The sequence below is a fragment of the Eumetopias jubatus genome, unplaced genomic scaffold (assembly GCF_037043125.1).
Source record: "Eumetopias jubatus isolate StellerSeaLion01/CBP00866 unplaced genomic scaffold, mEumJub1_p1.0 scaffold_11, whole genome shotgun sequence".
In the NCBI taxonomy this organism is placed as follows: Eukaryota; Metazoa; Chordata; class Mammalia; order Carnivora; family Otariidae; genus Eumetopias; species Eumetopias jubatus.
In genome coordinates this window covers 70,701,026-70,719,241 of record NW_028274817.1, presented here as the reverse complement: position 1 = coordinate 70,719,241, position 18,216 = coordinate 70,701,026, and the positions used below count along the sequence as shown (strand labels likewise).

Genomic DNA, 18,216 nt, shown 5'->3' with positions numbered 1-18,216 from the left:
GAGTCTAGATTTTCTATTTGGAAACTATACAAATTAAGTTTGATGATCTTCAGTAATCCCTGTAGGAGAAAAAAAAATGACAAATAGTTCATTCACATTTTAAGAAAAGAAAGGTATATAGTGATCCTCAGGAGCCTGCATAAGTTCACCAAGAATAAATCAAGCTACAGAAATCTTTTTCCTTGTTTTCACTGGACTACTAAACTAGTTGATTAGAGGCATAACATAGATATAGTATACCTTGCCTTTAAGAATGTCAGTGGAAACAATCCACAAAACCAAAAGACAACCGACAGAATGGGAGAAGATATTTGCAAATGACATATCAGATAAAGGGCTAGTATCCAAAATCTATAAAGAACTTATCAAACTCAACACCCAAGGAACAAGTAATCCAATCAAGAAATGGGCAGAGGACATGAACAGACATTTTTCCAAAGAAGACATCCAAATGGCCAACAGACACATGAAAAAGTGCTCCACATCACTCGGCATCAGGGAAATCCAAATCAAAACCTCCATGAGATACCACCTCACACCAGTCAGAATGGCTAAAATTAACAAGTCAGGAAACGACAGATGTTGGCGGGGATGCGGAGAAAGGGGAACCCTCCTACACTGTTGGTGGGAATGCAAGCTGGTGCAGCCACTCTGGAAAACAGTATGGAGGTTCCTCAAACAGTTGAAAATAGAACTACCATACAATCCAGCAATTGCACTACTGGGTATTTACCACCAAGATACAAATGTAGGGATCCGAAGGGGTACGTGCACCCCAATGTTTATAGCAGCAATGTCCACAATAGCCAAACTGTGGAAAGAGTCAAGATGTCCATCAACAGATGAATGGATAAAGAAGAAGTGGTATATATACACAATGGAATATCATGCAACCATCAAAAGGAATGAGATCTTGCCATTTGCAACGACGTGGATGGAACTGGAGGGTGTTATGCTGAGTGAAATAAGTCAGTCAGAGAAAGACATGTATCATATGACCTCACTGATATGAGGAATTCTTAATTTCAGGAAACAAACTGAGGGTTGCTGGAGTGGTGGGGGGTGGGAGGGAGGGGGTGGCTGGGTGATAGACATTGGGGAGGGTATGTGCTATGGTGAGTGCTGTGAATTGTGCAAGACTGTTGAATCACAGACCTGTACCTCTGAAACAAATAATGCAATATATGTTAAGAAAAAAAAAGAAGATAGCAGGAGGGGAAGAATGAAGGGGAGTAAGTTGGAGGGGGAGACGAACCATGAGAGACAATGGACTCTGAAAAACACACTGAGGGTTCTAGAGGGGAGGGGGTGGGGGGATGGGTTAGCCTGGTGATGGGTATAAAGAGGGCACATTCTGTGTGGAGCACTGGGTGTTATGCACAAACAATGAATCGTGGAACACTACATCAAAAGCTAATGATGTAATGTATGGTGATTAACATAACAATAAAAAATTTAAAAAAATAAAAAAAGAATGTCAGTGGCCATATCAAGGAGATATCCAATCTTTCTGACCCACCATTCAAGAAATTCTCAGATGCACCTCAGTTTCTCCGTTTGGATTATTCTATAAATGAAGGCACTGAATAAGAAGCAGGAGTCCCAAACACAGGGTTAGTTCTCCTCCAGTGTAAATCTTGGTGCTGTATAACTTCAAGTCTCAGAAAATGAGTGATGTCTTTTTCTTTACTACATCTCTACCTTAAATTTACTACTCCTGTTTTGAGTTGGCCAGAAGCATTTGATACAGGTTTTCAGCTAATTTTTGCTAATTTTATGAGATCTTTTAGCTGTGTTGTTTTGTGAGGAAAGCATGATCCCTTCATTGTAGGTGTTGGAGTCACAGCAGTTCCAGAAATCTGTGCCAGGGTTTCCTGCTGAGACCCATCCTTGTGATGTGTTTCTGAAGTAATAATAGTAATAATAGCTCTAGGTGACTTGCTTCATCATCTTTTGCAAGGTTCTCCAGGAATCTGTAGACCTTTATTTTTTAATTGGAATGAAATGTAGGGTACATTCAGACTGTCATGAGGTCTTAGAATCAGATAATATGAATTCAGAATTCCCATGGAGGTGTTTTCTATATTTTATAAATATTATTGTAAAATCATCTGTTCTCTTCCTGTATATGGATCATTTTCAGGAATCAGAATATTAATATCTCTCCAAACCTGCCCTCATTCCATATTTCTGTCCTTATAAAAGAATAAAAATTAAAGGGCAGCATGGTGTAATAGAAGGGATACTAGACTGAATTACAATTTCTGGATCCCAATCCTGATGTCTCTGCCACCATAGCAGCCTTGTGACCTTGGGGGAATGACATCCCTCTGAGCTTCAGTTTCCTTAGCTTTAAAATGGGGGAAAATTAGCCTTGTTTACCTCATGCTGTTGAAATGATCAAAAGTGTTAATGAATGCAAAACTGTTTCAGAAATTATTAACTGCTATTACTGTATTGTCTCTGGAAAACAAATATAATAGCATGGTCTCCCAGGCATTTTAGGTACTCATATTCATTAATTTATAGATAACCCATTATGATTTTTGCAAAGATACTCTCTTTCAACCAGATTGTCCTTTTTGTGCTCACTGATAGTATCCAAGTCCATAGGAAGAAGACTCCAAGCCTCAAATTATGGCCTACCTCATAACAACAAATGATCACATCTGTAGAGTTCTGTGTCACTCGTTTACTGTATGTCTGTATATATGTGTCCCTTTTTTGTCAATATCTCTTCTTTGTAGTTTACTTTTGGACAGATCAAACAAGTATTATTTTTTGCTATTATAAAAGAGTAAAGTGGAGAAACAAGATTGAAATATACCCTTTGTCCTTTGCTTCTTAAAAATAATAATGAAATAGGGCATAGCTACCATTAAGCTGATACATATGAACATGAAAGGCTATGGCCTCAAAGAAACAGACTTTCTACCTATACACATGTTAGCTAGAATTAATAAGTGCCCGCATTCTAGTATTGCTCTTACATTGATTGCTTTTCAGTGAGCCATCACTGTGCTATTATCAAATGAGAAAGACTAAAATCATTTTGAGAGCTTACGGGGGTTTGTTCATAAGGCTAAATTAAAGCTTTTGAGGGTTTACCATGTGTGTAGACTTGAAAAGGATTGTTGTATTCACATGTAGAGTCCCCAAGGTTGTCTACTGGTCATGGAAGCCAACAGTATAAGTGCCCACAGCAGAACCCTCTGGAAAATGTCTTTATATCAAATAAGACATTAAGTAAGCTAAAATGTCTAAGCTTGCTCATACTCCAAAATGCCCTTTAAAGCTGTGTTTTCATTGATTGAACTAGCTCTGCAGTAGGTGATTTCAACAAGCTTTCACCACTGATGCTTGATTAACAAACATTTTTAGAATACCAACTACTTGTAAGACATTGTACCAGGCTCTGCAGTTGGTAGAGCTACCAAATTCCTGTCCTCAGTACCGAAGTCCTAAAGTGAACTGGGTGTAAAAGTTAGTTAAAATTAGGCTGCTTAAAAATATTTGTGTAATTTTTAAATTATAAAAATAATACTCATTATAACAAACATAAGCAATACAGCATCATGTAAGGTAAAATGCGAACATGCCTTCCTCCCATTAGAAAGTGCTGTAAAGGTAAGATATCTTTGAGGAATCTCTTACTTGCCTGAAAGATGTCAGAAGCCCACTTGACCTGAGGTTCTCTGAAGGTATTTCTGGTCTGTCTCACCATCTTAAATTCCTTCTAGCTATTTGTTCCTAAATATTATGAAAAATGATGAGCTCTAAGCCAGGAGGCCCAGATTATAGTCCCAGCTCTGCCATTAGTAGTTACACTAGCATTAGGATCTTGGGTAAATCTTTACTTCTCTGATCTTAGTTTTTTCTAAAGGTTAAACTAGAGGGGCGCCTGGGTGGCTCAGTCGTTAAGCGTCTGCCTTCGGCTCAGGTCATGACCCAAGGGTCCTGGGATCGAGCACCGCATCAGGCTCCCTGCTCAGCAAGAAGCCTGCTTCTCCCTCTCCCACTCTCCCTGCTTGTGTTCCCTCTCTTGCTGTCTGTCTCTCTGTCAAATAAATAAATAAAATCTTTAAAAAATAAATAAATAAAGGTTAAACTAGAATCAGTGACGCTCAACTCTGGTGTAAGATACTGAAAATCATATAAGGAGGTTTTTTCAAGGTATACACACCCCTGGAAATTCTTGAGCACTCTGCCCCATTAAGAAATTTATAGTGAGATAGTACTCTTACTGATGAGATTATATCATATCCCTCAGATATATAAGGGTAAGAAAAAGATGTTGAACTACTAGAATAGATGATCTAATTATTTCCTTCTAATTCTCTTATAATTTTCTCCTAACTATTCCTGATTTCTATAATATAATAGCTAGGGTAGTCTTAGCCAATTAGATGATGTCTGGATGATTAAATACTCAGGATTTCAGTTTGGATGGTCAAATGAGCCTTTTCATTAACATCCATAAAGAGGCTCAGTAAGGATTAAGAACATGCATATGGTTTTAAGAAGTGAAGGCTATGAGAAGTTTAACCTGTTGGCCAAGGGGTAAACTGTCAGCTCCCTTTTGTATGGCTCCTCAAAATGCCACAGGAAGATGTAGATATGCAGGCAGATGGCTCCTATTGGATCTATAGTGGATTACTTATGCAACCCTGCCTTACTCTAGATTCTACTCCTAAACCTGTAGGTCCTCTTTTGTCTCACACGTGAAGAGATACTAGGGCTTCCTTTTTTTTCCATTCATTCATGCAAATAAATGTTTATTAAGTACCAATTAGTTGTTGAATAAATGTTTATTGATCTCTGTTTGGACCACTAGGGACACAGAGTTGAACAAGATAAGACCCAACCCTCATCAATCTCACAGGTGGATAGTCTCAACACAGTATAGTGATATAATTGGGTAAGCACAGGGTGCTATGGGACACAGCAGCACCTGATCTACACCTGGGAGGTTCGGGAAGGTCTAATGGTCTCCTGAGCTGCAACCTGACAGATGCTAAAGAGTTAGCCATGTGAAGATTTGAGGGAAGGGTAAACCAGGCAGAGAGAACATACATGTTAGAAGGCTTAAAGTAAGAGGAGCTTGATTCATTTGAGGAACCAAAACAAATTTGTATGGTTAATATAGAATCCTAAAGGGGAAGTGATAAATGAGCTGACCAGCAGGGGACAAATCATATAGGGACTTGGAATCCGTTTTATAGAGCATAGAAATTATCCTAAAGGCAATGGGGAAGCACAGGATCGATGTCAATAATAGATTTTATGGAAAATATTTTCAAATGCTAAATACATATACTCTGATCCAGCAATTCCACTTTTACTTCTAGACATTCTCACATATAGGAAATCATTTATCAACAGTGATATTCTTTGCTGTACTGTGTGAAATAGCAGAGTATTGGAAATAACATAAATGTCCATTATTTAGGAAATGATTAAATAAATTATGATAAATCTATAATGGTAGCTGGTTGCTTGGGGGAAGAAAACTGTTTAAGGTTGGGGGGGAGAGTTAACTTAATTTTCATATTTCTGTATCTTTTTAATTTTTAAAATATCTATATGTACTACTAATTTAAAATAAGAATTTAATTTTTAAAAATAAAATATGCATATGTCATTTTTCTACCCATCACCCAGATATATTAGCAATAATTTTATAATATAATAACATCCCAAGTTAATTAGGAGGTGGGAAAACCCATATATTTGTGGAAAGAATATAAATTGGATTTTTTCCAGCTTTACTGAGGTATAATTGACAAACAAAAGTGTGTATATTTAAGGTATACAACATGATATTTTGATATACACTGAAATGATTACCAAAATTAAGCTAATTAACATTCCCATCACCTCACCTAGTTCCCTCTTTTTCGTGCTGAGAACACTTAAGACTTACTCTCAGCAAAGTTCAAGCATACAACACAGTAATAGTAACCATAATCACCATGCTATGCATTAGATCTCTCGAACTTATTCATCTTGCGTAACTGAAACTTTGTACCCTCTGACCAATACTTCCCCATTTCCCCTAACACCCAGCTCCTGGCAACCACCATTCTGCTCTGCTTCTATGAGTTTAATTTTTTTATATTCTACATATAAGCAGTATCAGGCAGTATTTGTCTTCCTGTATCTGGCTTATCTCATTTAGGGTAATGTCTTCCAGGTTATTCTGTGTTGTTGTAAATGGCAGGATTTCCCTTTTTAAAGCTGAATAATATTTCATCATGTGCGTGTGATCAAATTTTCCTTTTCCATTCATTTGACACTTAGGTTGTTTCCATATCTTGGCTATTATGACTAGTGCTACAACAAACATAAGAATGCAGATATCTCTTCAAGATACTGATTTCATTTTCTTTGTATATATATACCCAGAAGTAAGGTTGCTGAATCATGTGGTATTTCTGTTTTCAATTTTTGAGGAACCTCTTTTCCATAATGGCTGTGCTGCTTTACATTCCTACCAACAGTGCACGAGGGTTCCCTTTTCTCTACATCCTAACCAACACGTGTTGTCTCTTATCTTTTTGATGATAGTCATCCTAACAGGTGTGAGGTAACATCTCATTTTGGTTTTGATTTGCATTTCTCTGATGATTAGTGATGTTGAGCATCTTCTTATATATCTGTTGGCCAACTTTATGTCTTCTTTGGAAAACTGTCTATTCAGGTCCTTTGCCCATTTTTAAATCAGGTTATTATTATTTATGCTATTTATTATTATTATTTGCTATTTAGTTGTTTGAATTCCTTACATATTTTGGATACTAACCCCTAAACAGATCTATATTTCCCCCGTTTCATAGGTTGTCTCTTCACTCTGTTGATTATTTCCTTTGCTGTGCAGAAGCTTTTTAGTTGGATGCAATTCTGCTTATTTTCTTTTAGCTTTTGCCACCTGTACTTTTGAGATCATATCCAAAAAATTATTGCCCTGACCAATGTCAAGAAGCTTTTTCCTGGCAGCCTGAGCCTGAGCCCTGGCCTCTTGACTTCCTCCCTGAACAGATGAGCTTCACCACTCACTCCACCTTCTCCTCCAGCTATTGGTCCCTGGGCTCTATGCATTTGCCCAGCCATCGGGTCTGGCCTGTCAGCAGTGTGGCTAACACTTATGCAGGAGCTAGGGGCTCAGGCTCCTGGATCTCTCTGTCCTGCTCCACCAGCTTCCAGGGTGGCTGGAGGTCTGGGTGCCTGACCACAGGGATGACTGGGGGTCTGGTGGGCATAGGGGATATCCAGGGTGAGAAGAAAACCATGAAAGACCTGAATGACCACCCATCCTCCTACCTGGAGAGGGTGAGGAGCCTGAAGGCTGATAATCAGAGACTGGAGATCAAAATCTGAAAACACCTGGAAAAGAAGGGACCACAGGTCAAAGACTGGGAGCATTACTTTAGGACCATCAAGGAGTTGAGGGCTCAGATCTTTGCAAGTTCTGTGGACTGTGTCTGCATTGTTCTGAAAATTGACAATACCTCTCTTGCTACTGATGACTTCTGAGTCAAGTATGAAACAGAGCTGGCCATGCACCAGTCTGTGGACAGTGACATCCATGGGCTCTGCAAGGTCATTAAAGACATCAATGTCATTCAGTTGCAGCTGGAGATGGAAATTGACTCTCAAGGAGGAGCTGTTCTTCATGAAAAAAAACCATGAGGAAGAAGTAAAGGGTCTGCAGACCCAGATTGCCAACTCTAGGTTGACCATGGAGTTGGATGCCCCCAGTCTCAGAACTTCAGCAAGATCATGGTGGACATCCAAGCCCAGTATGACAAGCTGGCTGAGAAGAACTAAAAGGAGCTGGACAAGTATCAGGCTGGCCTCAACAGATTGAGGAAAGCACTGCAGTGATAACCTCACAGACTGATGAGATAGGAGCAGCTGAGATGATGTTCATGGAGCTGACACATACGGCTCAGTCCTTGGAGATCAAGGCCGAGTTGGAGGCTGAAATCACCACCTACTATTACCTGCTGGAAGACAGAGAGAGGGCTTCAATCTTGGTGACACCCTAGACAGCAACAACTCCATGCAAACCATCCAAAAGACCACCACCTACAGGACTGTGGAGGGCAAAGGGGTGTCTGAGACCAATGACATCAGTTTTGAGGGTTTGAAGCAGCAGAAGCAGTGTACTCTTTGGGGAGCAGGAGGCCAATAAAAAGTTCAGAGATCAAAAAAAATTTTCCCTATGTTTTCTTCTAGTAGTTTTACAATTTCAGGTCTATGTTTAACTCCAATCCATTTTGAGTTGATTTTTGTATATTTTGTGAGATAAGTGTCCAATTTCATCCAATTTCATTTTTCTGCATATGGATGTCCAGTTTTCCCAGCACCATTTATTTAAAAGACTATCCTCTCCCCATGGTGTGCTCTTGGCATCCTTGTTGAAGATTGGTAGCCTGTAAATGCATAGATTTATTTCTGGGTTCTCTATGCTGTTCCATTCATCTATATGACTGTTTTTATGCCAGTACCATATCTTTGTAATATATTTAGAAATCAGGTAATGTAATGCCTTCAGCTTTATTCTTTTTGCTTAAGGTTGCTTGGACTATCTGGGATCTTTTTGTGGATCCATATGAATTTTAGGATCATTTTTTTCTATTTCTGTGAAAAAAATGTCATTGGAATTTTGATAGAGCATGAAATCTATAGATGGCTTTGAGTAATATGAACATGTTAACAATATCAATTTTTCCAATCCAAGAACACAGGGTATCTTTCTACTTTTTTGTGTATCTTTTTCAATTTCTGTCATCAGCATTTTATAGTTTACAGTGTACTGATCTTTTACTTCCTTGGTTAAATTTATTCCTATTATGTTCTTTTTGATGCTATTGTAAATGGGATCTTTTTCTTAATTTCTTTTTTTAATAGTTCATTGTTAGGGTATAGAAACGCAACTGATTTTTGTATGTTCACTTTGTATCCTCTATCTTTACTGAATTCATTTATTATTTCTAACAATTTTTTGGTGGAGCCTAGAGTTTTCTATATAAAATATAGAAAATATATCATCAGCAGAGATAATTTTACTTTTTCCTTTCCATTTTGGATGCCTTTTATTTATTTTTCTTGCCTAATTGCTCTGGCTAAAGGATTTCAAGTACTATGTTGAAAGAAGTGGCAAGAATGCGTATCCTTGTCTTTTTCCTGATCTTAGAGGAAAAGCTTTCAGCTTTTTACTGTTAAGTCTGATGTTAGCTGTGGGCTTGTCATATATAGTCTTTCTTATGTTGAAATACATTCCTTCTATACCTAATTTGTGAAGAGTTTTTATCATGAAAGAATGTTGAATTTTGTCAAATACTTTTTTGAATCTATTGAGATGATCATATGATTTTTATCCTTCATTCTGTTAATGTAGTATACCATATTTGAGAATATAAATTATTACACCCGTTTTGGATATTAATATAACTCTCTAGCCAAATTAAACATTCGGATACCTTTATTAATCTAGCATTTACAATTTGGGGAATCTATCATACAGAAATAAGAATACTGGCACATAGATCATATATACAAGGATATTTATTATAGGACTGTTTTCGTGGCAAAAAGAGGGATAACCCTAGTATCTATAAACAAGGAAATGGTTGAATAAATTATGACATAACCATACTATTGAATACTATGCAGCTATTAAAATGAATATGTTGCAGTTTCATATATGGACTTAAAGAATAGCCATATTCCTTTGCTAGGTAATAAAAATTAAGTTGCAGAGTAATGTGTAAAATATAATCCCATATTTATAAAAAAAAGAAAGATTTTGGGGCACCTGGGTGGTTCAGTCGGTTAAGCATCCAACTCTTGATTTCGGCTCAGGTCATGATCTCAGGGTCCTGAGGTCAAGCCCCCACATTGTGCTCTGCACTCTGGGCAGAGTCTGCTCAGGATTCTCTCTCCCCCCCCTTTGTCCCTCCCCCTGCTTGCTCACTCTCTTTCTCTCTCTCAAATAAATAAATAAAATATTTTGAAAAGAGAAAGATTTTAACTTCCTAGAAATGTTTATAAATATAGATATATGGATATAAACATAGAAACAGATGTGGAACTCAGAAGCACCAAATTCTGAATTATTGATTACATCAGGTGGAAAGAGGTTGGATGGGAAGGGATAACTCTTAAGTGGTTCTTTATATAGTTCTGTACTGTTTGATTTGTTACAGTAAGTATGTTACTGTAATTTATTAAAATATAGTGAAGAAAAAGTGGAGAAAATGGAGAGAAAAATGGACTAGAAGGGGCATAAGGGAGACAAAGAAGGCAGTTGGGAGGCTGGTGCAATGATATACATAAGAAATGATTGTGGCATAATTAGAGTAGCATCAATGGAAACAGAAGTAGACAGGTTTACTTAGGTGGGTAGGAAAAAAATTAGGACTTGGTGATTTGATTGAAGGGAGAAAAAGAGGAGTAAAGGAAGCCACCCAGGTTTCTGGCAAAGTGCTACACTATTCACAGAGATAATGATCAGAAAAGGAAGATGTGTGGTTTTAAATAGGTTTTGAGTTTCAGGTACCTGTGGGAAATTCAAGAGGAGAAATCTTGTAAGCAGTTGGGGATATGCACCTGAAGCTCAGGAAAAATATCTGGGCTGGAAATATAGAAATGGAGATCATTAGCTAGGTTAGGACTCTCTCAGTTGCAAGAGACAGATAGCTGGCCTAAACTGGATTAAAAAATTTTTTAAAGAAGAGGGCATGGGATTTATTGGCTCATTTAACTGTAAAGTCCTTGATGAAGCTGGCTTACGATATAGCTGAACCTTGGAGATCAAATGATGTCATCAGGACTCTCTCAGCTCTGCTTTCCTTTGAATTAGCTTCATTCTTCAGGCAGGTTGTCCCTATAAAGTGGCAAAAATAGCTACTAGCAGCTCTAGCTTGAAATTATCCAACTTAGCAAAACCAGTGGAAAGAGTGTATTTCACCCATCTACTGAAATCAGTAGGAAGGATGTTGTTGACAACACTGGTGAGAGCAGTTTTAGTAGAGTAGCAGGGACAGAAAGATTGAGAGTCAAGTTAGATGAATAAGTAGAAAATAGCAAATATAAAGGAAAGGGAGGGAGACAACAGAGTAATAGCTAGAGATTTACTAACCATCTACTATGTGCAAGGCACTGTGCTACATTACATGCAGAGATACAAAAATGAGTAAGATAAAGTTCCTTAGTTCTGGAAGCCCATGATCTTCATAAAAAAGAGAATCTTATAAATAACTCCCAGAGGTGATAAGTAATTATATGGAGGTGTAAGATTGCAGTGGAGGCATAGAGGAGGGAGCCACAGAATGGCCAATCAAATACATTAAATACATCTCCAAGAAGTGCATAATGGCTGGCACATAGTAGGCATGAATACATGAATGGATAAGGTGACATTTGAACTGGATTTTGGAGGATGAATAAGACTTTGATGAAGAAAAGTAGAAAGTACATTTCTGACAAAGGTAACAGTAAGTGCAAAGGCTAACCAAATCCCCTAGGTTTGTTGGCTCTCCTTATGGCTTAAAAAAACAAAACAAAACAAAACAAAAACTGCTATGTAACATAGGAGCTTGGAGAAGTACTGAGGGAAGCCGCAACTGTTGGGCAGAGAAAATGTGACAAGAGCCCAGAACTGCTTGAGAAGGTTTCAAATACCCACTTAGGCATATAATAAATGGCATTTTAATCCCAAATTATCTTGGCATCTTCCCCACCTCACTGTATCTTTCTTCTACCCTCCATAAACTTGAGAAAGAAATATTAGCAAGGCCAACACAACTCTTGCTTTTTACTAAATACAAGACATATAAGCCACGTGTAATGGTTTTTGACTTTGGTAGCAGTTTTAATTTCCCTGATACTCTATATGAATCTCTGGTGCAAGGTAGCAAAATACATTTAGAACCTCAGTATAATTTAGAATCAATGATTGATCCTACTTTCTTGTTTAGGACTCTAAGCTAACTTAGAAGACATAGATCCTATGCCATTAACATGTTCAGAAATGTAGGGAGAGCTATTTTTGAAATAATTAAGTGCCAAGGATGTTTTGCTATAGACTTGAGTGTTGGCTGCATTTTAGTACTGCTTCCATTATACAGCCCCTTTAATGAATCTAGTACTGTGGTACTTCAGGTCAGTTCTTTAGAGTCTAGCCTAACTTAGGTTCTACATACTCCAGGCCAGGGTTCTAACCACTGTATGCTATTTAGCAAATGTGAACTAGATAGAAGGTGGCTTTGTGCAGATCTCTTCTCCCTATAGCAAAAAAACTCATGGGCCTGGCCTGCTTCCAGAAAGTTAGTAGTGTCATCTTTATAGATGAAATTCAGTGCATCATTATCTTACATTGTGCCAGAAGAGAGGGAAGAAGATTGACTTGGTAATTCACTATGTTTTGATCCTAATCTGTTTAGAAATATGATTTCTTAAAAAGGAAATGGAAAAAGAATGTGTTTCTCATGATAGCTTCACAGTATCTCCTGAGAGGATGTTCAGTTATTGTAAATACAGCAATTTGATTCTCTCCTCAAATTTCAGATATATTTCATCTCTTTAAAAAAATAAACTACATTGAAATGATCAAATTTTAAAGTATGATTTGCATGCTTTCAAAAATGAAATTTTATATTTCAGGTCACACATTTAAATCTCTGTTTTGTTCAAAAGAAAAAAAAACAAACTTCTTGCATGAGTCACAAAGTCATTGGTTTGTATAGTGCACTATCTTTACAAGTCATCTCCAAAGCTCTTTATAAACATAGGTTTACACTATAACCTATTTAAAGGAGAAGGGTGTATTTGTGATACAAATATTTTAACTCAGAGGTTGTTTTCAAGTTTCAGTTCAGCATTTTGAATCTAATCTGTTATTCCCATCCCCTAGCATAGTATGCAAAAATCCAGAAGCTATCAGAAATGAGGCCCAAATTTAGTACAGTAAAGCTCCCAGTGCATGGATAAAATATACCTACAAGAAAGAAAAATTCAGTTGATATTAATAAGCAATCTTTCTGACCCTTAATTTCTCTCCCAGACAGCTTGAGGTAAAGAAAAAACATAGAATTTAAAGCCACATATACCTGATTTCAAATTTTAAATCACAGAGACTTGGGGCACTTGAGTGGCTCAGTCAGTTAAGCATCCCACTCTTGATTTCCACTCAGGTCATGATCTCAGGGTCTTGAGATCAAGCTCCACGGCAGGCTCCATGCTCAGTTGGGAGTCTGTTTCTCTCCCTCTCTTTCCCTCTGCCCCTATGCCCACTCCCACTCTCTCTCTCTCTCTAAAATAAATAAATAAGGGGCACCTGAGTGGTTCAGTCGGTTAAGTGCCTGCCTTCAGCTCAGGTCATGATCCCAGGGTCCTCAGATAGAGCCCAACATTGGGCTCCCTGCTCAGCGGGGGTTCTGCGTCTCCCTCACCCTCTGCCCCTCCTCCCTGCTTGTGTTCTCTCTCTCTCTCTCTCTCTCTCCCCCCTTCTCTTTCAAATAAATAAATAAAGTCTTTTAAAAAATTAAATTAATAAATAAATCTTTTTTAAAATCACTGAGACCTAATTTCAAATCCTAGCTCTACTACTTTTAGCTTCATGGCCTTGGCCAAGTCATGTAACCTCTCTCAGCACACATTTTCTCATTACATAAAGACAATAACAATACTTTCTTTGATAAGCTATTATAAGGATTAGAGTTAATATAAAATTCCTAATTCAATGCTGGCACATAACAGGTGCTCAATAATTAGTAATTATTAATATCAACTGTAAAATAAGAATAATACTAAACCATCTACTTCTCAGGTTATAGATAAAATAGATGAAAATGCTTTTTTTCAAACACCACTGTCTCTTAGCCACTTTTATAGTGAGAAAAGAAGTTATTCTGCTTATCTCACAGGACTGTGATGATCAAAGGAGATAATATATACTAAAGCACTCAGAAAATATAAAGTGCTATTAAAGATCAAGGTGGAGTCTTTAGTTTAAATAAACCTTGTCTTAAGAGTTCTTTTTTTCTTCTCCCACCAATGAATTGAGAATGAAAGAATAAAAATTGAATATCACAAACTGCTATTAGTATTGATATTTTGTTACATCTGATTTTGTCATTTGCAGAAATATACAGAATGTGAGTTTTGTAAATAAAATATATCCTCGGTATACCCTGATTATTCAAAGGTCTTTTATTTAGCAACTTCAAACATCCAGAACATAGCCTGGATACCCAAAAGGAGGTGGGATGAAAGCCCTATGATCTGGAAACAAAATCTCAAGCCAATGAGGCCTCTCATTCTACACCTGTAAGAGAGGAATAGTACCAACTTTACTAAGAATCTTGATTTAGTGTTGTATATAAAATAAATGTTGCTTACTGATAATGAGCTTAGTTGTCTTGACAACCAATTAAAATGAGAGAAGCGATCTACTAGGTGTGAGAAAACTGATACTCTAAGAAGGTGCAGTTGGCAGTATAAAGAACAGAAAAATTCTAAAAACAGAACTAGAAAAATGAAGTCACGTGGACCATTCATGTAGGGGTTCAAATTTTGCTTTGCGCCTTAGTAGACACTGAACACCTCATTGTATGGTCCAGTAGGGAATTTTCATAGTGATGCTTAGTCCTCAATAGACAACTATATCTGACATGACAAGACAAAGAAGTCTCAAAATATTTTAGAAAGATTTCTGTCAGATTTCAAAGTTTTCTGGTTTGGAGTAAGTTTTAGTTATCCAGAAAACCCACCTCATTTCTGCACACCCACTTCTATGGTGCCAAGTAAGTGAGGTGTTAACTATGTACACAGCTGCTAAGTGAAAACTCTATAACATTGTAATTATATAGAAATCTGATTTTTTAAAAAAAAATATGTATAGAATTTAACCAACTCTACTAGAAACCATCTTAAAGGTTATATAATAAATTCTAAAATATTTGATATGGATTTTTAAAATGTGAATAACCAAACATGTTAAACATAAAAATGACCCATGACATAATTTAATAATTCCTGATGCAAGAGGTACATCAGAATCTTAGGACCTTAATAGTATCATTTATAAATATCAATTATTGGTCAAAACTGTACATGTAAATGCTGAAGATTGAGCTGAATCTAATCTGGGTTGAAGTCCTGAGCTCCCCCACTTACTGGTTTTCTAACTTGAGGCAAGTCAGCTTCGATGTCATTTCATGGGATTGTGTAAGGGTCAAAAGAAATGATGTACATGCAAATGCTATGTAAACTATACAGTGATGTACAAATGTGAAGTGTTACTTCTCATAAAAGTTGAATACAGAAAAAAAATACGTTTTGTAAGAGGTAATTGGTTTGGGGATTTCAAAACAATAGGGGATAATAAGAAAACCAAAGTTTTACTTGTTCTTAACATATCATGTAACATTGCCATAGGATGGCAACCATAGCAGAAAAATTAGTAGTCTTACTTTTTTCACCAAACCTTGCGGGGTACAGCCTCTTGCTTTTACTAAATTAGTCACCCCTCCCCCATCTTTTCTTATCCATCTGTTTAGAATCCAGCTCTAAACTTTCATGGCCTTTAAGAGGCCTTAATGAATTTCTCTCCAGATAGCTCATCTTCTTAGTTTACATTCTTCCATGTGCATGTTTAAGACATTTATATTTTCTAGATCTCTTTCATGTACTTCTCTCATCTTCTCAGCTAGATAATAAGCCACAAGAGGTTAGGGATCCCTTTTACCTCAGTGTGGCAACTAGTAAAGGATAAACAACAGTCAAGTAGTTAATGAATGTTTACAGATTAAAAGAAAACATGCCAAAGGTCCATGCTGAAGTACACCCTCTTCTAATAGAGAAAGCTATACATTTGACCCTTGAACAACATGGGTTTGAACTGCACAGGTCCACTTATATGCAGATTTTCTTTGATAAACATGGTACAGCACTGTAAATGTATTTTCTTTATGATTTTCTTAATATTTTGTTTTCTCTAGCCTACTTTATTGTAAGAATACAGTATACAATACATATACAAAATACATGTTAACCTACAGTTTATGTTATCAGTAAGACTTCTGGTCAATAGTATACTGTTAAGTTTTGGGGGAGTCAAAGGTTTTACACAGATTTTCAACTGTGCAGGAGGTCAGCACCCCAAAACCCCATGTTGTTCAATGATTAATTGTATTTGAAAAGATCTTAAGAGACAGGCAGTAGACAGTGGCTATGTCTGTGAAACCACAGACATTATATATATATATAATATATATATATATAATGGCAAATACTTGTTAAGTCTTTGAGATACTGAGGGAAGGAATTGTTACAATTTATTTGTTCATGAAGGAGCAACCTACAGGCCCTTTCTAGTTCTATTCCTGTACCACAGTAACCATACATCCACAAATGGCTTCTTCAATGGATAATTATATACAATACATATAATGTTCCATTCTCACATTTAAACACAAATGAAGAAATAAAAATTACATTGTCATTTATCATCACATATTTAGTATTTCACCCTTCATTCGCCAGATTTCATTACTTCTCTGACTGCCGTGGCAGATCTTGACCTTTTGTTGCCATAATTCAGAGCTTGGATAAGCATTCACATGTGGGACTTCTGGGGTCCTTGGAGTACTGGGCATTTTTCTAGTATGCTGGCTACAACTAGGCCCATTTCTTTTTTGCTCAAGAAAACCTATCAGAATGCAAATGAGAGTGACACTATTACAGAAACACCATGAAATCTATTTCAGTACCTTCAGTACTTTGATAGCAACAATACTTGCAACACATTTCAATACCTTAGTTGTAAATCACTGGGGTAGAATTGTTTTCACATTTAGGGACCTGGGTTCAAGTTGCAGGTCTGCTACTTACTTGTTATGAAACTTTGAACATGCTAATTAATCTCTCAGCCTCAGTTCCTATAAAATAGTATTAATGGTAATACTTCACTGGGTTACTGTGGGGATTAAATATGTGATTGGAAAAGCACTTTTTAAAATGTTAAAGCCCTGGGCAAATCTGAGTTCTATATATTCATATGCACCTGTGTAATTTTCATTTTCCTCATTGCCATGCCCTTGCCGTAGGTCCTGAACTACCTAGTACTTTGTCTCATTCCTAACTTTATATAAATTCCTTAGCCCCTCTTCCTTCAAAATCATTCCCTTGTAGTCAATCCAGCTAACAGTTCCAGATGTATGTTTTTCTGTTACAACCAGCTATGCTAAGCCCTAACTCCTAGAGGTTATTCTTACTGTGCTCATAGTGATGGACTTTAATGTAGTCCAAGACAGAAAAAAACTCCTTATTTTAGAATTTTCCATCTTTTTGCCACTCCCAGAGAATGCTCTCATATACCCCAAAAGTCAAGCTCTTCTCTTGCCTTGTCAGTACATCCAGCATATACCTGCATATGGCCCAGCGCAGAAAGACAACTTGAGGGATGCATAGGAAGAGAACTGACCACCAAGAATAGGGCAAGTATGGAGTGTATAGGGAAAACAGGACCCAAGTTCTCGAGATGTGGTGGCATAGTCAAAATTTGTATGGGAACCTTCAGCAGAAAGGCCTGGCTATTCTCACTACTGTTCCAAGCTTTAACTCCATATGCTACAGCCCAGTAGAGCAAAACAGGATTGGAAAGCTAGGACCAACTGCCACTCGCAATGTTTCTTGAGACTCCACCAGCAGCTTCATTCCTACCAATTGCTCTTTCTACTGGTTCTGACTTATATTGGAACTCCCTCTGGCTGATCTCCATTGCCTTCTCCTTCATCCATTATACAGTTGTTTCAGTTAGGTGAGAATTGTGAATTCTTAGATCTCTACCCAAAAGAAACGCTTACAATAGCAGACTTAGACAAGAATATACAGTAGCAAAATCTAACAACTCAAATGCCCATCAATAAAATAGTATATGGATAAACTATGACATATTCATGCAATGAAGTATTAAACAGGCAAACCAATGAACTGCGGCAACACTTACTGGTATGGGTGAATCTTACAAATATAATTTTAAGCTTATAAAAAGTAAATCCCCTATGCTGAAGTTGTCACACACAAAAAAGCCATGTGTGTTCTGGGTATATATCTAAAGGAAATAAAATGTCTATCTCAAAGATATATTTTTTTTAAAGATTTTATTTATTTATTTGACAGAGAGACACAGCAAGAGAGAGAACACAA

At 37.0% G+C, this 18,216-nt stretch overlaps 1 protein-coding gene and 1 pseudogene across 2 annotated transcripts in view; both read left to right on the top strand.

Moving 5' to 3' along the window:
• Positions 1-18,216, top strand: part of EDA (ectodysplasin A) — a 412,994-nt gene that overhangs the window by 311,446 nt on the left and 83,332 nt on the right. The gene's annotated exons all lie outside the window — the stretch shown is intronic.
• On the top strand, positions 3,818-8,194 carry LOC114200124 (keratin, type I cytoskeletal 18 pseudogene; annotated as a pseudogene).